The following is a 20,412-nucleotide window of genomic DNA, read 5'->3' on the forward strand; positions in this document are numbered from 1 at the left end:
AGGGTTTACTGTATTACGATTTACTTATTATAGTACCTGAGTGAACAGAAATCGTGGGAGGGTAGGCCCACCTTTCGCCCGGATAAGGGCAGTCACATGGCAAAGCATTGAGTCCACTAGTTCACGAAGGCATTCCACAAGTATTTCCATCCATGTTTGCTGCAACATTTTCCATAATTTCACACTACACATCCTTCCACTCACCACACACTTTTTAAATCTCTGGCCTTCACAGAGTTCTGTGCTACACAAACAGAGTACACAACGCGGAGATGGGAGGGGGACCCCTGGTGCTGTCAGACAACTAACACTTGTCCATAATTTCGTCGCATTCCTGGGTGGAATATCCAAAGGTCGATCGAACCTTTCCACAGCATCCCAAAGTTGTTCCACAGGGTTCATGTCCTGAACGGGAAGGCCATTCCATAGTAGTAAAATCTACGGAATGCTCTTCGAACCATGTTCTAGTCATTACGGCTCTGTGGGGAGGCGCATTGTCCTGATGGAAGAGTCCATTGCACTGTGGGTGCACGATGACCAGGAACGGATGCAGATCGTTTTCAAGGATGGAGACGTAACGTGGACCGTTCAGAGATGAGTCTAGACGTACTAGAGGTCCCAACGTGTGCCAGTTGAACACACCCCATACCATTACCTGACCATCTGCCTGAACAGTTCTTGTTGACATGACCGGTGCATAGCTTCGTGCGGTTTCCGCCAGATACGTACCCTCCCTTCCGCTCGAAATAACTGGAAACGGGACTCATCGGACTGGGAAACCCATCTCCAACCATCCAAGGTCCATTTCCGATGTTCTTTTGCCTAGTTGGCGCGTAGAGTCCTGTGTCCTGGTCTTAGCAATAGGACTCTGGTGGTACGTCGACTCCCATAGCTTATTGCGGCTAACGTCGCCTGATGGTCTCGTTGAATCTGGCGGTGATTTGTGCCACTGTCGCTCTCCGGTTGGCTGAAACAATGCGAGACAGATGTCGACGGCCACTTTCGTCCACCACCTTTCTCCGCCCATAGCGCTGTCCACGATGCGATGTTATTCCGAAAATGGCGTATTCACGGTACACTCTTGATCCTGTCGAACGGGGATAGTGCAATTTCTGTACTACCTCCGCGATAGAGTGACCCATACGTCGGGCACCCACTGTCATCCCTCTTTCAAAGTCGGTTAAATCACGACGTTTATCCATACTGACATCGAATTACTGTCTACGTGAATCCAGTGTACCTATATACCTGCCAAGCGGTGGGTTGGTCCACTAGCGAGAGCAGGGTGACAACGTACAGGAACCAGGTATCCCACGAATTCTGTCCGTTCAGTGTAATGTCAGACCACTTTGCCACCATGGAGCAGTGGATACCCGGGCAACTGCTTCCTGGTGTCAATCAGTGACACACGGACCTGCGCCTGAATCTCCTATCCTCTCTTTGTGCGATAGTGCACTAAGTCCCACATCCACCAGAGGAAGTGCTATATCAGCGATGCCAGCATAAAACAATCCCGTGCCTAGACTGCCCAGTCCCCACCTTAAAAATTAAATAAACTAGTGTTGTACATTTTACCTCAATTAAAAAACTTAATTGAAGTTAATTTAACTTTTAACCATAAACAAGATACTCACTATTAATTTACAGTAGTTTTACGCATAGATTTAGAATTAAAAAGAAATTAAAATTAAAGTTATGCGTGTAAAATTATTATTACACATAGCGTGAACAAGGATCCCAAATCCAGGGTTAAAATACTTGATAATGCAAGTTTTTTTTTATATAAAAATTAGCAATATACAGTTATAATTGTCAATTAGTTCGAGCATTACGAACGGTTTATACCTTATTACCTTAAATAATCTATATACAGTTATGTTACATATATACAATTGCCTTTCTTTAACCGGCTTAAAACAAAGCATTGAGACAGATAATCCTTGTAATAGTCCATCTAACAAATCCTTGTTATAAAGTCCATGTAATAGATGTAATACACTTTGTGTAGTTCTTCTAGAAAAGACAGCAGAAGAAAACTTTTGGAAGGCTCCGAAGTTCCTTGAATTCTATAAGAAAATTTTTATTTTCCTCAACGAGGTTTGGTATAATGTTAAACAAGTCCATCCTAGCATTTTGATAGAGGTGACAATCCAGAAGAACGCGAGTCCAAGTTTCTTCGCTACCGCAGGGGTAGTAAGGATTTGCCTCTGGGCCACGTTGAAAAAGTTTCACTCGTAACAAGACATGTCCTGTTAATAAAAAATGTGGTTTGCATCGTAGAAGCACACGGATATGCAAAACTTAAGGACCAACGCTATTTCTAAAGGTTTGTACAACCACAAAAATCTTTACTTAAAATACTGTTTACTGATGAGAGTAGATTCAGTCTCAGCAGCGATTCTGGACGTCAGCTGATCAGGCGAGAGGTTGGCACACGGTATCACCCCCGCAAACATCACTGAAAGGGATCGATATTGCGGTCGAGCTGTTCTCGTCTGGGGAGGCGTTATCTTGGATGGACGTACACAACTCCAGATACTGGAAAGTCGTTCTGTAACCGGTGCACGCTACTGTGCTGAGGTAATCCTTCCCCATGTGCATCTGTTCCGAGGTGCCATTGGCCCTGAATTATTGCTTATGGACGATAACGCCACACACCATCGCACTGCAGCTGTTGATATGCTTTTGGAAAGTGAGGACATTGTTCGTATGGATTGGCCTGCCCGTTCCACCAATCTAAATCCCATCGAACACATATGAGACTCTCTAGGGAGACGTCTAGCGGCACGTCCACCACACCCACCAGAAACTGTTCACCAGCTGATGATGGCGCTGACAGAGGAACGTTACCGCAAGAAAATATCAACAAAATTGTTCTAAGTGTGGAAAGGCAGTGCAAAGCCTGCATCGACATTAGGGGTCACCATATCTCCTACTGAGGACCACCTCTTCCCTTTGTTCCATCTTTGGCAGTGATACATCCGTATCATAGCAGCCAGTGCTATGTTGCCATTTTTGAATAAAGTCCCTCTGTATCATTTTATTTCCGTTGTTGTGTCGTTGTTTCCCTCATCATTTCTGTACCTCACAGGTTCCTTTGGTATGCTTTTCCCATATCCAGGCCACTCCTATGAGAAGATACAGTGAAAACCTGACTGATCCTTAAATTTTGCACACTAGCGTAGTAGGTTTCTTGACTGCAAAGTTGACATCCTGTATGTATTTTTTGGATACTTGACCAGAATCGCTATTGGACAACGCTGTTGCCATAGTTTATTAAACTGCTCCCAAAGTGTTACTTTCTCTTGTTTTAGAGGATTACCAGGATTGCTGGTTATTCCAAATATATTGATTAATTTGCCTTTTTTATGCCTATATATTGACACTCTAAAGGCGAAATATAAATCCAATGGTATGGTTCCTGCTAAAACTTATGCGTTAATTGACACTGTTCTTGGTGCAAAGAGGGTGGTGAGAAGCATGGAACGCTGCAGAGACGATGGCTTAGCTTTCATGTTCGTTTTAACTACAGAAACGCCATAAAGCTATTGACAGGAACATTGCTCGATAATAAAGGGGTAGAGTATTTTTATTCAGACTGCATTCAATTCTTGATATGCTCACTATCGAGGTCGTAAAGTTTTAAATTTTTCGTATTTACATGAGTTTGAAAACTAAGATCATCTAGTTGAATTCCTAAATATCTTATTTGGGAGACACATGGTATCTGAATTCGTTCATACAATTTTTGGAGGTCTATTGCAGTCGAGACGCTTCCTAAATATAGTAAAATTTAGTTTTGTTAGGTGAAATCTTAAGTGAATTGTTAATTGTTGCCCATTCAGCGAGATCATCCTGTATGAATTGAGTTCACTGTTCCAGAATACTTCTAGATCTGTCCAGAATACTTCTAGATCTGTCCAGAATACTTCTAGATCTGTCCAGACTTCTAGACACAAATAACAAAGTCTTCCGCATAAGGAACTTTGATAGCATGATCAAAATTCCTGGAAAGCCAATTGTCGAGAACAGCGTTCTAGAAGAGAGGCCTGAGCACTGAGCCCTGCGAGCATTCTCTGGAAACGCTAGTACAGTAGTATACACCATATGCTGTGATATGACTTTGATGAACCCGACTGTAAAGTAAGATCTTAATACATTATAGAGATACCAGTTACACTCAGCCAGTCTAAGGAATCCGATGGCACTCTCTCACCATAGAGAATCAAAACCACTCCCAAAGTCCACAAAGGCGGCCAACTCATAAACTCTGCGGAACTTGAAATATGTTCTGTGAGCACTGTTATGGCATCCTCTGTGGATTTTCCGCGTTTAAAACCATACTGATCAGTAGAGCAAAGATGGTTGAGTTGATGTATCAGAAGAAGGGTTGTCCACTGGGAACAGTTGTTCTATAATCATTTTTACTGTAGAGAGCCAATCAGATGACTCTTGGTCGTTTTCAAAACCTGTGTTATTAACTTCACCACTATGAATTTTGTTTCTTGTGATTTTTAAGAGTAATCCCCGTGGATGAGAATTTCCCACCTGGGTAACAAAATTCCTCCAGCAACGAACTTTGTGTCTGGCGATTGCCTTAATGAGCTGTTTACGTTCCTCTTTATAAGCCATTTTTAATGCGGTGACGTCTTTGTTCGAGAGGTGCCTGTACCGTTGAAAATTTATTTTAGTAATATGAACCTGTTTTCTTAGATCGGCCAATTCCTGCGACCACCATGAAACAGAGTTTGGTTTACTATAGTTCTTTCTGGTCGAATAACTCGAGGCGGTATACAGTAGAGTTTGCACATAGTTTGAGTATTCTTGTGCTGTGAGGAAATTTAAATTGTAAATATTATCAGGATTGAACACTGCACTGGTGATATCTACCGGCAGCTCTTAGGAGACCTTGTGTTCCCTGCCATCTTGTACTTTTTCTTCACAGAAACGGGATCTTCCAAGACGATAATGCACCATGTTATCGGACCCGCACTGTGCACGATTGGTTCAAGGAACAGAGTGAAGGTGTTGCCCATCTTGATTGTGCTTCACATTTGCCTGATCTCAATGAAAAGGATAAGACATGTGGGATGTTTTTGGAACAGGAAGTGAAGCGTATGGACACACAACCGTCATCTAAATCGACACTGTGGAAAGCCTTTCGAGCAGCATGGCTGCAGATCCCTACGGACGTATTCAGACATCTAGTGCCTTGGTGAATAGCCGGTTATCCATGCGAACAGCGGCTCAACGGTATTAGGCACCTACCGTCGATGGTCACAATACACTAATCACTGAGTGTATATCCATCCATACAGTAAATGTTATAGTCAATTATATCCATTATTTACAGCTTATACTATATTATATGGGGTGGAAAAATAATAGAAACACCTGTTATGAAAGTAATAGTTTTTGTAATGAGCTATATGACGTATTTATGAACATGCAGTGATTTGATATACAGGCATACCTCGATTAACGAATAGGATGCGTTCCACGAAATTACTTCGTTAAGCGAAACTTCGTTTTCAGAGGTAAAAATACTATGGCCAGAATAGGGATACGTTCCTACGTAAAGAAAATGAAAAGCTTTTTTTCGAACAAAGAAAAGTTTTATTAAATAAACAGTCAACTTACATACAAAGTGAAATCACATTTTAAAATATGAGGTTAAAGTTGATTGTTTATGCTTTTTTTCTCTTTCATTTAACAATTGCCTATACGGAGTTATTGCATTTAACACTGATCGCTTAACTATAACACTTCTTCCTAAATCAGGATCATTTTCACTAAAAAAATTTAAAACGTTTTCAAGATCATTTAAGCATCTTTTTAAATCTTTGGTTGTTAATACTTTTTCGGCAGGTACTTCTTTAACTTCGCCTTCATTATCTTTGTCTTCGTTGCTAACAAGGCTTTCTAAATCTTCCACTGAAAAACCATCATCTTCTGCATTCAATAAATTTCTAACATCCTCTTCATCGACATTTTCGAAACCTATTTGATTGAGCCATCTGGATAACTTCATTTCTAATTCTTGGATGTTATTTTCTTCTTCTAGTACAACTTCTGGCCATATTTTGCGCCAAACTCCATTTAAGCATTTCTTAGTGACTTCTTTCCAAGAACTATCAATGCTTTCTATTGCGTTTTTAATGGTGTAGTTTTTCCAAAAAGTTTTAACTGTCATTTCCTCTTTATCCTCTAGTTCAGTTAAATTGCTTAAAGTTCGACGCAGATAATAAGCTTTAAATGATGCTATTACTCCCTGATCCAATGGTTGAATCAGGGAAGTTGTGTTTGCTGGAAGAAACACAACTTTGACAGGAATGCATGTGTCCAACGTGTTAAGATCAGTAGGATGTCCCGGAGCATTGTCTAACAACAAAAGAGCTTTTTCTTCAAAGTTGTTTTTTTGACAATACTGTTTTACTCCAGGACAAAAGTGGTTAACAAACCAATCAGTAAATAACTCCTTGGTAACCCACGCTTTTCTATTTGCTTTCCATATTACAGGTAAATTCATTTTTATGTTACCTTTTAACGCCCTCGGATTTTCTGAATGGTAAACTAATAACAATTTTAATTTATAATCGCCAGAGGCATTTGATCCAAAGAGTAACGTTAAACGGTCTTTGGCTGCTTTGAACCAAGCAGCTGATTTTTCTTCAATAGAAATGAAGCTTTTTGTTGGTAGCCGTTTCCAGAACAAACCGCTTTCGTCAACATTGAACACCAAATTTGGTGGAAAATTTTCACGTTTAATTATTTCCTTTAGTTTTTCTGGAAACTTATTTGCAGCTTCAACATCTGCACTTGCAGCTTCTCCTGTTAATTTTACACTATGAATCCTGGCCCGTTTTTTAAATTTCTCGAACCAACCACGAGAAGCCCCAACTTAAACCCAAAGGTTTCCGTAATTTCTTCAGTTTGTTTAGATTTCAGGTGATTAAACAAAAATGGAATATTTTTTTATGTTAAATGGGGCTTGAAATTGCGGACTTCGTTATATCGAGGCTTCGTTATCAGAGGTAACGTTAACCGAGGTATGCCTGTATATATATGTATATTTTTTTTTTTTTTGTTTTGTTTCTTGTAGATAGTATTGTGAAGAGAAGACAGTAAAAGCTGATATTTATTTTGAGGTGAATTCCTTCATAGGTACATGAAGTAAATGACCCACCTCTCTGAATTACAAAGAAGTCAGATTGTTGGCCATGTTTAAGTAGGGGCATACAGAACAACTGTATTGAAAGTGATGTCTGCATTCACCAAGTATGGAAAATGAATGTGAAAAGACGAATTGTGGCAGAAAATCGAAGCTAACTGAAAGAGACCGCCGGACACTGAAAAGGATTATACCCCGAAAATATAAAAATACCTAAAAAATAACTGCAGAACCTAATGTGAGTCTTAGCAATCCTGTTTCTAGCAAAGCAGTTTGGCGAGAATTTCATAAAGCCGAAATTTATGGCAGAGCCGCTATTGCTAAGCCACTCGTTACTGGTAATGCTGCCCTCGTGGGTAGCATAGTTGGTAGAATCGCCGTCCTCCCCACACTGGAAGGAAAAGACGTGATTTCGAGTCCTGCAGATGACGGGAGGAATTTTCATGGGACATTTATCACAACGGCCGAGGGTAGCAGGGTTTTTTCTTCCGGAAACTCGGGGTTTTCGTCCAGCAAACAGAACACACGCAATTTACAGACAATATACACGGAGCAATATGGCCTGAGTTGCTGATGCTCTTAAAACTCTACAAAAACAACTGGTAACGCTAGAAAGAGGATGGAATAGTGAAAGGAGTACAAAAACTAGACACTTTATGATTGGAAACAAGTTATATTTTCAGACGAATCATTATTCGCACTTTTCCAGCTTTAGGGAGAGTTTACGTTTTGCGAATGCCAAAGGATATGCTTCATCTTCAACTGACTTATGCCAACCATCATATATGGAGGAGGATCAACAATGCTTTTGGCAGCAGTATGTTGGTATTCTTTTAGGCCCTGTGATCACTCTGAATGCACGAATTACTGCCACCGATTACTTTTAGTACTCTGAGCGAACAGGTCCATCCCTTGATGAAAAATAATGTTTCCCACAAATGATACTGTGTTTCAAGATGATTATGCTTAAGTAGACACAGCCAGATGTGTCATTCCTGACTTGAGGAGCATGAAATTGAAGCTGAGCATCTTCCATGGCTTGCAGTCATCAGACTTAAACGTTATTGAGCCACTGTGGACATATTTGGAGAAGAGAGTGAGTAACAGATTTTCTCCACCTTCATCACTCAAGGAGCGTGAAACGTTCCTCCATGAAGAATGGTCAAATATCCTCTTAAGATTGTTAAATATTTATTTGAATCTATTCGGCATAGAATAGTATTAGTAATGGCCATACGGTGCAAGGAAGCCTAAGGCTTATGCTGCACCAGACAAAAATAGGAGAAAAAAAAAGAAAGGAAGAATCCAATACAAGCATATTAGTTTATATTGTCACTCCTATCACAGGTGTTTCCATTTATTTTGTCCACTCTTTGTGTGTGTTCTAATTCTGTTATGCCTACAATGGACCTATAAGAAAATGGCAGGATTCAGGAAAGCAACTGCTAATTTTTCCCAGATATTGAAAAGTGCGTAATTTAACATGTAAAATTAGATTTTCGAGTTTCTCTGAAGAACGAAAGTCAGACACGAGCCAAATTGTTTGGTTTGAAATGGTCTAGGATCGAATCCCGTCGGAGAATTAAATAAACTCTTAAAGGTCCTTCAGTGAAAGCTGTAGTTACTAAATTGAGGCTGCACAATAAATTCCAATATTAATTACACATAATTTGTACAGCCATAATTGCAGCGAAGCTCTAGTGTATATGAATTGGCTCACTGTGACCAAAGTACAGTAGTCGGTGCGCCAAGGAACTCTCCAAACAGCCAAGACAAGTCCGATAATTCAATTGGGTCTCACGTGCTATTAGATCCGACATTCATTTTCTGACTCCTAGTCTAAACCCAAGTGACTGTAGATAATGGGCTGTGTGTACTTCAAACTGCTCTGAACGGAACTACTCGTATTATGCAATCAATCTTACTCGAGGAAGGTTCACTTCTCTAACACAAACCTCAACGAACGTTAAACATTAATTAGGAAAGCAGTATCAGGAAAGAAATTATCAGCAAAGGACAGCGGCTTGGTCAAACGAAGGAATTTGCATTTGTTTGCAATGTAACTTAAGAAGATTCAACGCATAAGATTAAAATATCAGTATAATAAATGCAATTGGAAAAGACTTCTATGACAGAGATAAAACATGGCGGAGACAGCGATGAGCATTTACAACACATTCATCACAGCAACCCTTGATTACCTTATTATTTTATTACTCTCTCTCTCTCTCTCTCTCTCTCTCTCTCTCTCTCTCTCTCTCTCTCTCTGCGTTACTACGTTGCAAATGCGATTCATTTTTTGACTTGCAAACAAATTGAGAGACAACTCTTTTCTATCCTGATTTTGGTCCTCCGGAAATTCGATTTTACCCCTTTTACATACACCGAAATAGCAAAAAAAGGACAAAAAACGGAGGGGGTATGTGTGTGTGGGGAGGTAAGATCTGAGCTTATTAATACATTCTGTAAATTTTGAAATGCATAAAAATATGCTTTATGCATTTGATATCACGTTCTTTCGGCGTATACATGTAAGAAGTGATGAATGGATTTGCATAAAATTTTATATTTTATTCTTTTAGAAAGATTCTTCAAACAATTTCAGATATCATTAAAATCAGACAAATAGAAATCAATTATTTTTTTCATACGTATCTTGAGTAATCCATGTTTAATTGGAAATTGTTTGCTGCAGTGTGCTAACGGAAGCATAATGGGCAATATGACGGACGCAGAGAACCCAAAAATTTTCGGTTTAATTACTGCACATATACTCTTCAAAGGGGAAGCCATTTCTTTTTGAAGAGTTCTCTTTATTATTATTTTTTTAATATATAAATTATTTCTCATTGTTTATTCGAGTAATCACAGAAGTCCACAAAATACGTTCATGTTATTGTGTTAAATTCTAAAATTATTTTAATTTAAAAAAAAAATCGTCTCTGTTGACAAGTAAACAGAATGCCAATGTTTATTTAATGTTATTCCCGTTAGCTTATAAAGACCTAATCCAATATTTTCCAACCTTTCACTCACGCACTTAAGTTTATTGCAGCGCTGATTCAGTTTGCCAACCACTAAAAATGATAAAAAACGCCTTAAAATTAATTATATACAATTAATTTAAAGATTATATTTTTTAAATACAACTCATCACGTAATAATGAAATTATCTGCTATACCTCTTATTAAAAACACTCTACAGAGTATGCATACAAATTACTAAAAATGTTACTTCATGTGATGTGAAACGGTCGTGTCACTCCTTTCAAGAATGGTGAGAATTTTGCAATTTGTGATCGTTAGGTATTTATAACTTTATTTTCCGAAAATGAAACGGACTGTTCTTGTATTTCTACAAGAAAACAAAAGGGCACTTATGTAGGCAAACGCAAGGCATTTTATTTCCTTCTGCTTAACACTGATGTTGTAGAGTTTTGCATTTTCATAATTGATTAATTACGTTTTGCTGTGTACTTGAATGATTTGTTTAATTAGTGTATATATTTACTTTTAGGGTATAGTACTAATTATATATCCACCCATACATTATTCATATACAAATAAATAACTTTATAAAGGAGAAATCTAACTGAAGTTTAAATACATTCACTCTGCCTGAACGTTTGATGTGTAGATTCTCTTTAGAGTTATTAAGTTGCAGACAAAGTCGCCCTGAGTGCCAAAGCTACGATAGCGGGCAGACTGTATAAAATCTATCGCAGATACAAAAGCAAGAGAAATTTTATCGTCTGTAGATTCGCTAATTAATAACTGTGGCTCTAATTACTTTAGGAAAACAGTGGCTTTTAAAAACCTCTGTAAGAACAACTGGTATGCATCGATCGTGAATCTTTAGGCAATTGTTCTTCATTTCGGATTTTAGTTTTCATCTAGTCAGTCATTTGCATATTAATTAATATTTGGTTTGGCTCTCTATTCTTTTTTCTCTTGAACTCTAGAAACCGAGTGGAATTTAGTTTGGAAAAACTAAAATGCTACTGTGTTCTACTTAGTCTCAAATTAAAATAAAATCTTGGGCTTCCAATTCACTTGTGTGAATATATCTGTTGATTCATAACTCCGACTCATAGGTGGAAAACATTTACAAGTTTTTCTTATGAAAAATATTCATAATTGACATTAATTAAAAGTATTCATAGTTTTTCTGTTGTGTACTGGAGCGTTGTTCGCATTATGCGCATTAGCTTAAAAAGTATCGGACGCCTTCCGATATTTGTCAAGTAGGACACTCGCGTTCACACTAGCAATGACTGTCGAAGTCAATAACAGGTTGAACATGAGGGGGAGGGGGTTCAACAGTCGAGAAACAATCTGCAGAGCGATTGGTGATTCCTGAAAAGGATAGTTACGTAATATCGACAGAAGTAATCTCTGCGATCAGAATTAAAACCCCTACTGATCCGTTTAAATTTTAGAATGTGGATAGACTAGCTAGTAGTCATTTGCAAACCCTACTCATTGTACTACTGTCTGTTCACAAAATAGCACTCATTTTAACCTTCAACCTCAAAAATATTGGTTAAATTAAATTGGTCAGAAATAAAGATCAAGTGAATAACTAAAAGCTGCTGGTTTGATTTCCAGGTGAATGAACACTAAGTGCCAGATTGAAAACATACGTTAGTAATTATATGAATATTAAACATAGAAGCGAGGTGTAATTTTCGTCTAGCGTTTGCTAAGTCCTTACAGTATTTTTTTTTTCCCTTCGCTTTTTTGGAAAGTGAAAACATTAATTGTGGAAACTGAAGTTAGACCTACAATTTATCAACTGCAATATTCGCATCCATGGCACTGAATGGTAAGTCACAAGCCAAACTGGTTACCATTAAAGACCAAAGATTGCGACGTCTTTCGAAATTGCCGGATGTTAAAACTGTTTATCTGCCTGTGAACGTCGTAACCTCTATTTTCTTTGCTTCTCACAGAATCCTTATTGCTTTTGCGACAAGGTAAGCCTTATTTATTATTTAACGGTGTACGGAACTATACTGTGCAGTAAGTAGAAAAATTAATGGAAACACATATCCCCTCTAGAACAACAATTTTTTTCAGAACAAAGTATCTTTATATTTTGCTTCATAATATTTACTACACAGTAATTTATTTATTCATCCAACATGCAATATAGGATAAGTCCTAAATTAAAAGACAAATTTTAATACAAGAAGTTCTTTGGAGATGCTGATTCCTTTAAATGAGCCGTTTAGTGTGTTACAAGTTAGATAAATGCCTGAATGTTTTGTAGTAGTCATCAGCCAAAACAAAAACAATTTCACACATCCATTCCCTCTAAACGTTTGTCCAGTTCCTCCTTTAATTTATTTAAGCTATCAACTTCCATAACACAGATGGAAGTTTGTTCCAACAATTAACCACTCGCTGGCTAAGGTAAATTTCCGCACGTCTATTCTATAACTGTCTTTCCTCAATTTGATTTTATGCCCCTTCAGGTTCGTAATCTGAGCAAGCGGAAGAATCTCTTCAGAATTCAGCGTGTTCAAGGCATTATATACCTCAATCAGATCACCTCGCAGGTGCCTAGTCTCCAGCCGCTGCAATTTGCAGAACTTAAGCCTTTCTTATTAAGAGGACCCCTTCGTTCCCCTCACCAATCTTGTTGCTTTCTCTGTACAAGCTCAAGCAACTCTACATCCTTCCTAAAATGAGGCCTCCAGACCTGTACGCAGTACTCAATGGTCAGCCCAAGGCGTGGCCTGACCATTGCCTTATACAAACGGATAATCACCTTCTTTTCCCTAGTGGCAAAATTCTTGTATATCATTGACAATACCCCCATGACTTGCTCTGGCAGCCTGTCTGCATTGCTCAGAAAACTTCATATCTGATTGCACAATTACTCCCAGATATTTTTCATTTTCTACCACTCTAAATGTAGTACCACACAGTTGGTAAGTTTCTCTGGGGTTACTTCTACCCATATGCAGTACTTTGCATTTGACAATGTTAAACTTCAGTTGCCACTTCTCAGCCCATCTGTCCAAATTTTCTAGATCCTGCTGCAGTAGCATACTGTCATTAACAAACTCTGTCAACCTTTGTATCATCTGCAAACTTCGACATTAAGCCTGATATACCTTCATCAATATCATTGATAAATATACAAAACAACAGTGGGCCCAACGTCGAACCCTATGGGACTCCACTAATAACATTAGTCCACGAAGAGCAGATTACCACTCTGTCTTCTACCACTTAACCACCCTTTTATCCATTGTAGCAACTTACCTTTAATACCATACTGCTCCAATTTGTACAATAATCTTCCATGCGCAACAGTATCAAAAGCTTTCCTGAAATCCAAGTATATGATATCAAAATTATTTTTTTTTATCCAGTTCCTTTGTAAGAACATCATAGTACCCAATCAGATTTGTCAGACAAGACTTTCTCTTAACAAACCCATGTTGTGTCTGAATTATTACTGCAGTCTTGTCTAGATGAGCTTGCAATGCATCTTTAACCAGTGACACCATCGTTTTAACTGGAACAGAAGTTAAAATAACTGGTCTGTAATTACTTGTCACCATTAGATCTCCCTCTCGAACATGCTGCTGCTGCAGAAAACAGTCATCCAATAAATCCAAGTCTTGCTAGCTTGCGAGTGACCAATCCACAAGTTCCGGTCAGTATCTGGAAAGTTAAAATTCCCCCACTACAAGACATTCTGATTTACTGGCCCATTCTATTTCTCTGTACAATTGTTCGTTGTACTCATTAGAGTCTTTAGGACTATAACACACTCCTACTCTCATTTTTTCTTTCCCAGTGCTTATGCCACACCAAATTGACTCAATATTGCACTGTCCATCTATGTCAACTGGATGCACTTCCTTAGAGTTTGTTTTTCTTAATTAACAGCATAACTCCTTCTCCCTGTCTATCCTTTTTGTACACATTATACTCCCCAAATACCAATTCGGCACTGCTTATATCTGTGTGACACAATTTCTCTGATATTCCAACAATAGCTGCCTTTTGATGTCTGGACAAGCACTTCAAATTTGTAAGAACTCTTTATTGTATACCCACAGAAAGTGTGTAAACTGTTATTATTGTTAAATTATAATGTTATCATTTTATAAAAACTAATCTTATTACGAATTAAATATTATTAATAATTTAATATTTCTCTTGTTTACATATATTTAAAAACTGTATAATTGTTAAATTCTATTCCGCGCTGTTGCTCCTACTTCATATATGTATACAGTATTGTATTTTTTTAATAAGCGCATTACGTGTTTATCCATACAATATGTATGCTTAATTGTCCCGTTCATCATGATAGTAATCTGGGCTTCAGACTGTAAATAACTTTTATATGTATGTACTTAAATATTTCTGGTGGCTGAATAGTAGGGTTTGTCTACACATCCGTGTACATACATAAATAAACATAATTCGTCATTAAAGACGACACGATACCATTCCTATTCCCAAGCATCTCTCTCTCTCTGCAGACACTAACGGCGATGAATAACTCAGAACTAGACGAGATATTGAATGGCGATCATGCAGCCCAAATTTCTCTCAATCGTTTGCTTTCCAACACGAACAGGAATGGCGTCACGATGCTAGACATATGGCAGATTTTTGACAGATCTGTTTCCTGTCCTAGGTCGGGAGATCAGCCAATTCTCCGTTCCAACATTCTTCTAATGCCACCAGAACCCTTACTACTACTTCTAGTACGTTCCTGTACCCATATTGCTGATAACAGGTTCCAATCGTTATCACATCACGACCCAAACGAACTTCGATTTGCCATGTTGACCATCCAGCTTTTGATAACCCAATGATCTAACCCCTTTCAGTGTCCGTCAGCTGTACATAACGTCGCCTTACACTTGTTAAAAGCATTGCACACTCGCTCACCATTTCTTTTGCCTGGTAACGTTTACATACATTTTTAATAGTACGTCCAGTTTCCTACATCGGACGTTTTATTGCACCAGTCAGCTTGACATATCAATCATTTACGTCCAACACACACACCACACTTATGTATGCAAATCCTCGGTTAAATCCGCCCATATTTGAGGCAATTTCAACCACGAGCAGTGTATGTGAAGTCTCCTGGAAACCCAAGTCTTTCATCCCTCAATCATACAGAGCAACCATAGAATGAAGATAAAGAGTTAACAGAGAAAAGATCTAAAGAGAGGCGTTAAATTTATTTTTAACAGTCTCTCCCTCACTGTCTTTCGCATTCCTCACGTTAGCAGTAGTTAAGAAATTTCTGCAAAGTATACAGTTAAACAACAAGTAGAGCGAGGTCAGCAATTATGCAATCAAGAAAAAAACAAGTTTGATGTCTATATAATGTTTCAAGGGGCTTCAAATGGATTGGAAACTCCTTGAATCTATCCGCAGGGGGAAGCAGTTCGATGGAGAACAATAAAAGTTGGAATATCCCCAGTACACATGATGTAAGAGAAATTTACCAAAAAAGTTTCCAAGTAATACCACCAGCATAACATAAGTTATTTAAGGTCTCGCTCCACATATCATCCATCATTTTCGACAACGTGATGGCAGCGAAGGATAACATTTCTGACAGCTTCATATATAAGGTAAAGGTCCTACTAGTGCACACGGTACGAACAGAATTTAAAAAACAAATTAGCGTTTCTTTAATTTTGAATTTTTTAATACTATATATAATTGTTATTCACAAAACATATAATACTGTTGAATATTCTTACAAAAACAGAAAGTTCCAATTAAAAAAAAAAAGCAAAAATGGAAAAATGTGTCAGTAATTTACGTGACACAACACAGTTTTGATATCTTTGAACTGATTTTTTTTTTTTTTTTAATTTAACCATCCCCTTCAATTGAATTTTGAAATTCATGTTTAAAGTTGTCTTCAGCACCTGTTACAACTGGGAAGTTTTTTTCCCCCTTTAAATTATTCCAGAAAATCTTGTTTACACAATAGTTTAATGCAGTTTAGAGTCATTGTTTAATCTTCTATTTCAAGTGTACTTCAGGTTCTGGTTTTGGATTCCTTTCGTCTCTGTTAAACACATATCTTTGTAATGGTGGAATATCTGCACTGCCTGATTCATCATCGTTGATAGTTATATCATTCAAACTCTAAAAGAAAAGAGAAGTCAAACTGAACAGTTTTCTCCCCAGTGCAGTTATTTTTAGCTTCCTTTCTTGATTAGGTTTGATGATAGGATTCATCATGAAATACAAAAGTACTCAGTTTCTCAAATAATACGTAGTTATACTATGTGGGAGTTTAACTTACTTATAAACTTATTACGGTATTGAGAATCACTTAATGCCTATCTCTGCACACACTAAAAGTTTTTCCAGTTCAATATTTTTTATAAAATATTCCGAGCCAGATTTTAGTTCTGATTATTTGCCCATTTTCTAAATAAATTCATTGGCTTCTCTTCCTAAAGATAATTTATTAAAGACAATTTATGCATTTGTGCGCATGTATGTATGTATATCTTTTCTTATTCTTCTCGTATTCAGCCTCTCATTATTTTCATGTTTTATAAATGAAAAGTGAAGTTCACTGCGTTGCTTCATACATTTCATTCACATTTATTACTGTTCCTCTAACCTCCTATTTTCTGTGGGGCCTTAGTTTTGCCAACTGCGGTTGTACCAAAAGCAATACAATCCAGGAACGTATTCCTCGCGGTTGGCGAGGAATCACTGTATTAAGTTAGTAGCATTTCATTTCGTCGGATAAAGAAATGTGCATTCCACATTCACTTCAGCTCTTGTTAATCTCATTAAGAAACTTTATATAATAAAGGAGCCTGTTCTTCTCTTCTCAAAAGTTGTTCAGAGTTGCTTGTACGTGCTAGAAACGCTTGTTCACAGAATGAGAAAGTTAGCACAGCAAGTATAACCTTCTTAATCTTTCATAGCTGCTTATTGTGGAAACGTCATGTGCTTGTCTTATCGTGACTTTTCTCGTGCTTTTGCTGTGTCATTAGCGTGATCGATCTGTGTTAAATTGTAATTAGTTAAAGAGATAGCCATCAAACATGATCTGTATGAAGTTCTTTGTTATAATTTGAAGTGGCGATACTTTTTCCTGCTGCTTTTGTAACACGAAAGTTATTCTCACACATAATTAGATCAAGATAAAAATTGAAAGACACGAAATGAAATATTATTAAGTGAATATTTAATAAGTAAAAGGATTAAACAGAGGTGGTTCCAGGATTGTACAGGAAATCCTAATGGAGATAAGTATAGTTTTCGCTATTTCCGTTCATTAATAATATATGCTCAGTGACCATTAAATTATGACGCGGCCTCTCACAATACACAATGAACCGGTTCAGGATAATCGACTGAGCCACCGCTGGCATTATTCAGAACATTTCGTGGAACGCAGGCAATATATACGAATTAGTAATTGTCAGTGGAATGGTAAAATGCCGCAATTTACCAAATTTTAATGAGGGATGGTTGTTGGGATGATAGGTGATTTTCTCTCTCTGTGTGTCCCCCCACCCCCGTTCAAAACGGTATGTTTAGAGGACTGTTCCAGAGCTGATGGAAAAGTTTCCACTGACTTTCAAACTTAGGATGAGGCACCAAGCCATTACAAGCTGTCGATGGTGTGATCGAGTGGTGAAGTAGGGGAGGAGAAGTGGAAAGTTTTCTGCATGAGAGTAAGAGTGAGGATACTTCGGAATACCCTCTACTTGGTGGAGAATAACAGCAGAATTCGAGTACTTGGTTCCAGGAATTGTACTATCGACGACTGGCAAAATGTGCGCTAATCTGGCAAATCATTTATAAATTTTTCACCATTCCGATAATGTACATGACTTCTGGCGAAAACAGTCTGAGGCTGTTAATCTGGTGGGTAGCTTAAACAGTACAGGCTGAGGTTTGTTGGCAACAGTGCGTTGGACTGGGGAATGGTTTATTAGGAGCCTTTTTAGGGGGTTTCTGTTACAATCAAGAACATTAGCATTAGTAGAGGCATGTGATGCAAGAAAGCAAGCTTATGCAGCATCAGCCAAAAAAAAAAAAAAAAAAAAACTTCCACTTCACCCCTCCATTCGTTCGAAATACCTGTTCACCTGAGCCTTAAATTTATTTAGACACTCAACTTCCACAACAAGGGATGGAAGTCTGTTCCACCAACCAACTACCCACCCGCTGGCTAAAGGCAAATTTCCGCAAGTCTATCCTACATCTGTCTTTCCTCAATTTGAATTTATGCCCTCTCAGGTGATTATTCTGAGCAAGAGGAAAAATCCTATCAGCATTGAGCATGCTCAAACCATTCAAGGCTTTATACACCTCTATCAGATCACCTCGCTGGTGCCTAGTCTCCAGACACTGTAATTTGCAAAATTTAAGCCTTTATTCGTAAGAGCAACCCTTTGTTCCATTCACTAATCTTGCCCTTCTCTGTACTCGTTCCAGCAGCTCTACATCCTTCTTGAAATGAGGCCTCCAGACCTGTATACAGTACTCAAGGTGTGGCCTGACCATTGCCTTATACAAGGAAATAATCACCTCCTTATCCCTGCTAGAAAAATTCCTGTATATCATTTACAAGACACCATGAGCTACTCTTGCAGCCCCTCTGCACTGCTCAGAGAACTTCATATCTGCCTGCACAATTACCCCCAGGTCCTTTTCGTTCTCTACCACTATCAGTGTAGTACCACAGAGTTGATACGTTGCTGTGGGGTTGCTGTTTCCCATATGTAGTACTTTACATTTGTCAATGTTAAACTTCATTTGCCACCTCTCAGCCCATCTGCTCAACCTTTCCAGATCCTGTTGCAGCAGCATAGTGTCAGTAGTGTCCTTAACAACTCTGCCAACCTTTGTATCGTCTGCAAACTTGGACATTAAGCTTGATATACCATCATCAATATTATTTATAAATACAGAAAACAATAATGGACCCAACACTGAACCCTGAGGGACTCCACTAATAACATTAGTCCACGATGAGCAATGTCCATTCATTACCACTGTCTTCTCCCCCCCCCAACCATTCCTTTATCCATAGAAGCAATTTGCCTCCAATGCTACACTGCTCCAATCTGTGCAGCAGTCTTCCATGTGCAACAGTATCAAAAGCCTTTATAAGATCCAAGTATATAATATCAAAGCTATTCCCTGCATCCAGTTCTTTTGTGACTGCATCATAGTATCCAATCAAATTGGTCAGGCAAGACTTCCCCTTAACAAAACCATGCTGTGTCCGAGCTATAACTGAATTCTTGTCTAGCTGCAGTGTGTGGGGGTGGAATTGAAAGAATGATGATATTTTATATATTTTTAGTTATTCTTTTTATTGTTCTTATTTTTATTTCGTTTTGTTCCCTATTATGTGTTTGTCCACTTTATTCTTATTTCCCCCACTTACGCATCTGACTACTTCCTAGGAGAATTACAGATTCAAGGGAACTTCTCTATTATTTATAATTCCCTTCGGAAAGGCTGAGTGTTCAGGAATAACAACTCACAAATTAACAAACAACAAAGTTTATTTACACTTATATATTTACATCATAATATACAATTGAATAAGGAAACATGTAATGTGCATACAAGGTTAAGTATAGGATACCTTGCATATATTATTCTTATATTAACAATCCATATGCTATTTTCATCATTATAATCTGTGTTCTCGCCATTCTGTTACAATACACTGAAGACTAATCTTAACTTTCCTAAAGTCTCTATTTGTTATTAGTCTTTCAGTTGGACCAACAATTCTTCATTAATACAAACACTATATTCAATTACCTATCCTTAAAACATTCAAAGGTTCTCACTAATAACTTTATTATCCTTCTAACATATTATAATCATTTGAACAACAATTTAAGCTATTACTTATCTTTCGTTTCTCTTGCATTTTACAATAACCTTTTTGAATTAATTAAACTCTGTTAGTATATATAATTTACTTAAGAGATAATTTATCAATCAATTTACTTCTAGTGCTATCCCTGTTTTTCATTAATTAATCACTATACTGTTTCACCAACAGTCCTTGTTAACCTACAGTACTTAATAATATCTCACCTACATCTATCTTTTTCTTTCCTTTCCGGGGAGGTTCCAAGCTTTCCTGGCTCTCAGGGTACTTTCTGGGGATCTCTTTCATCAGCTACATCTGAATTTGATACAGATGATTTTTAGGAACTGTTTGTTGTACTGGGACTGGCGTT

Source organism: Mastigoproctus giganteus, chromosome 10, assembly GCF_048544385.1.
Source record: "Mastigoproctus giganteus isolate SK-2022 chromosome 10, ASM4854438v1, whole genome shotgun sequence".
In the NCBI taxonomy this organism is placed as follows: Eukaryota; Metazoa; Arthropoda; class Arachnida; order Uropygi; family Thelyphonidae; genus Mastigoproctus; species Mastigoproctus giganteus.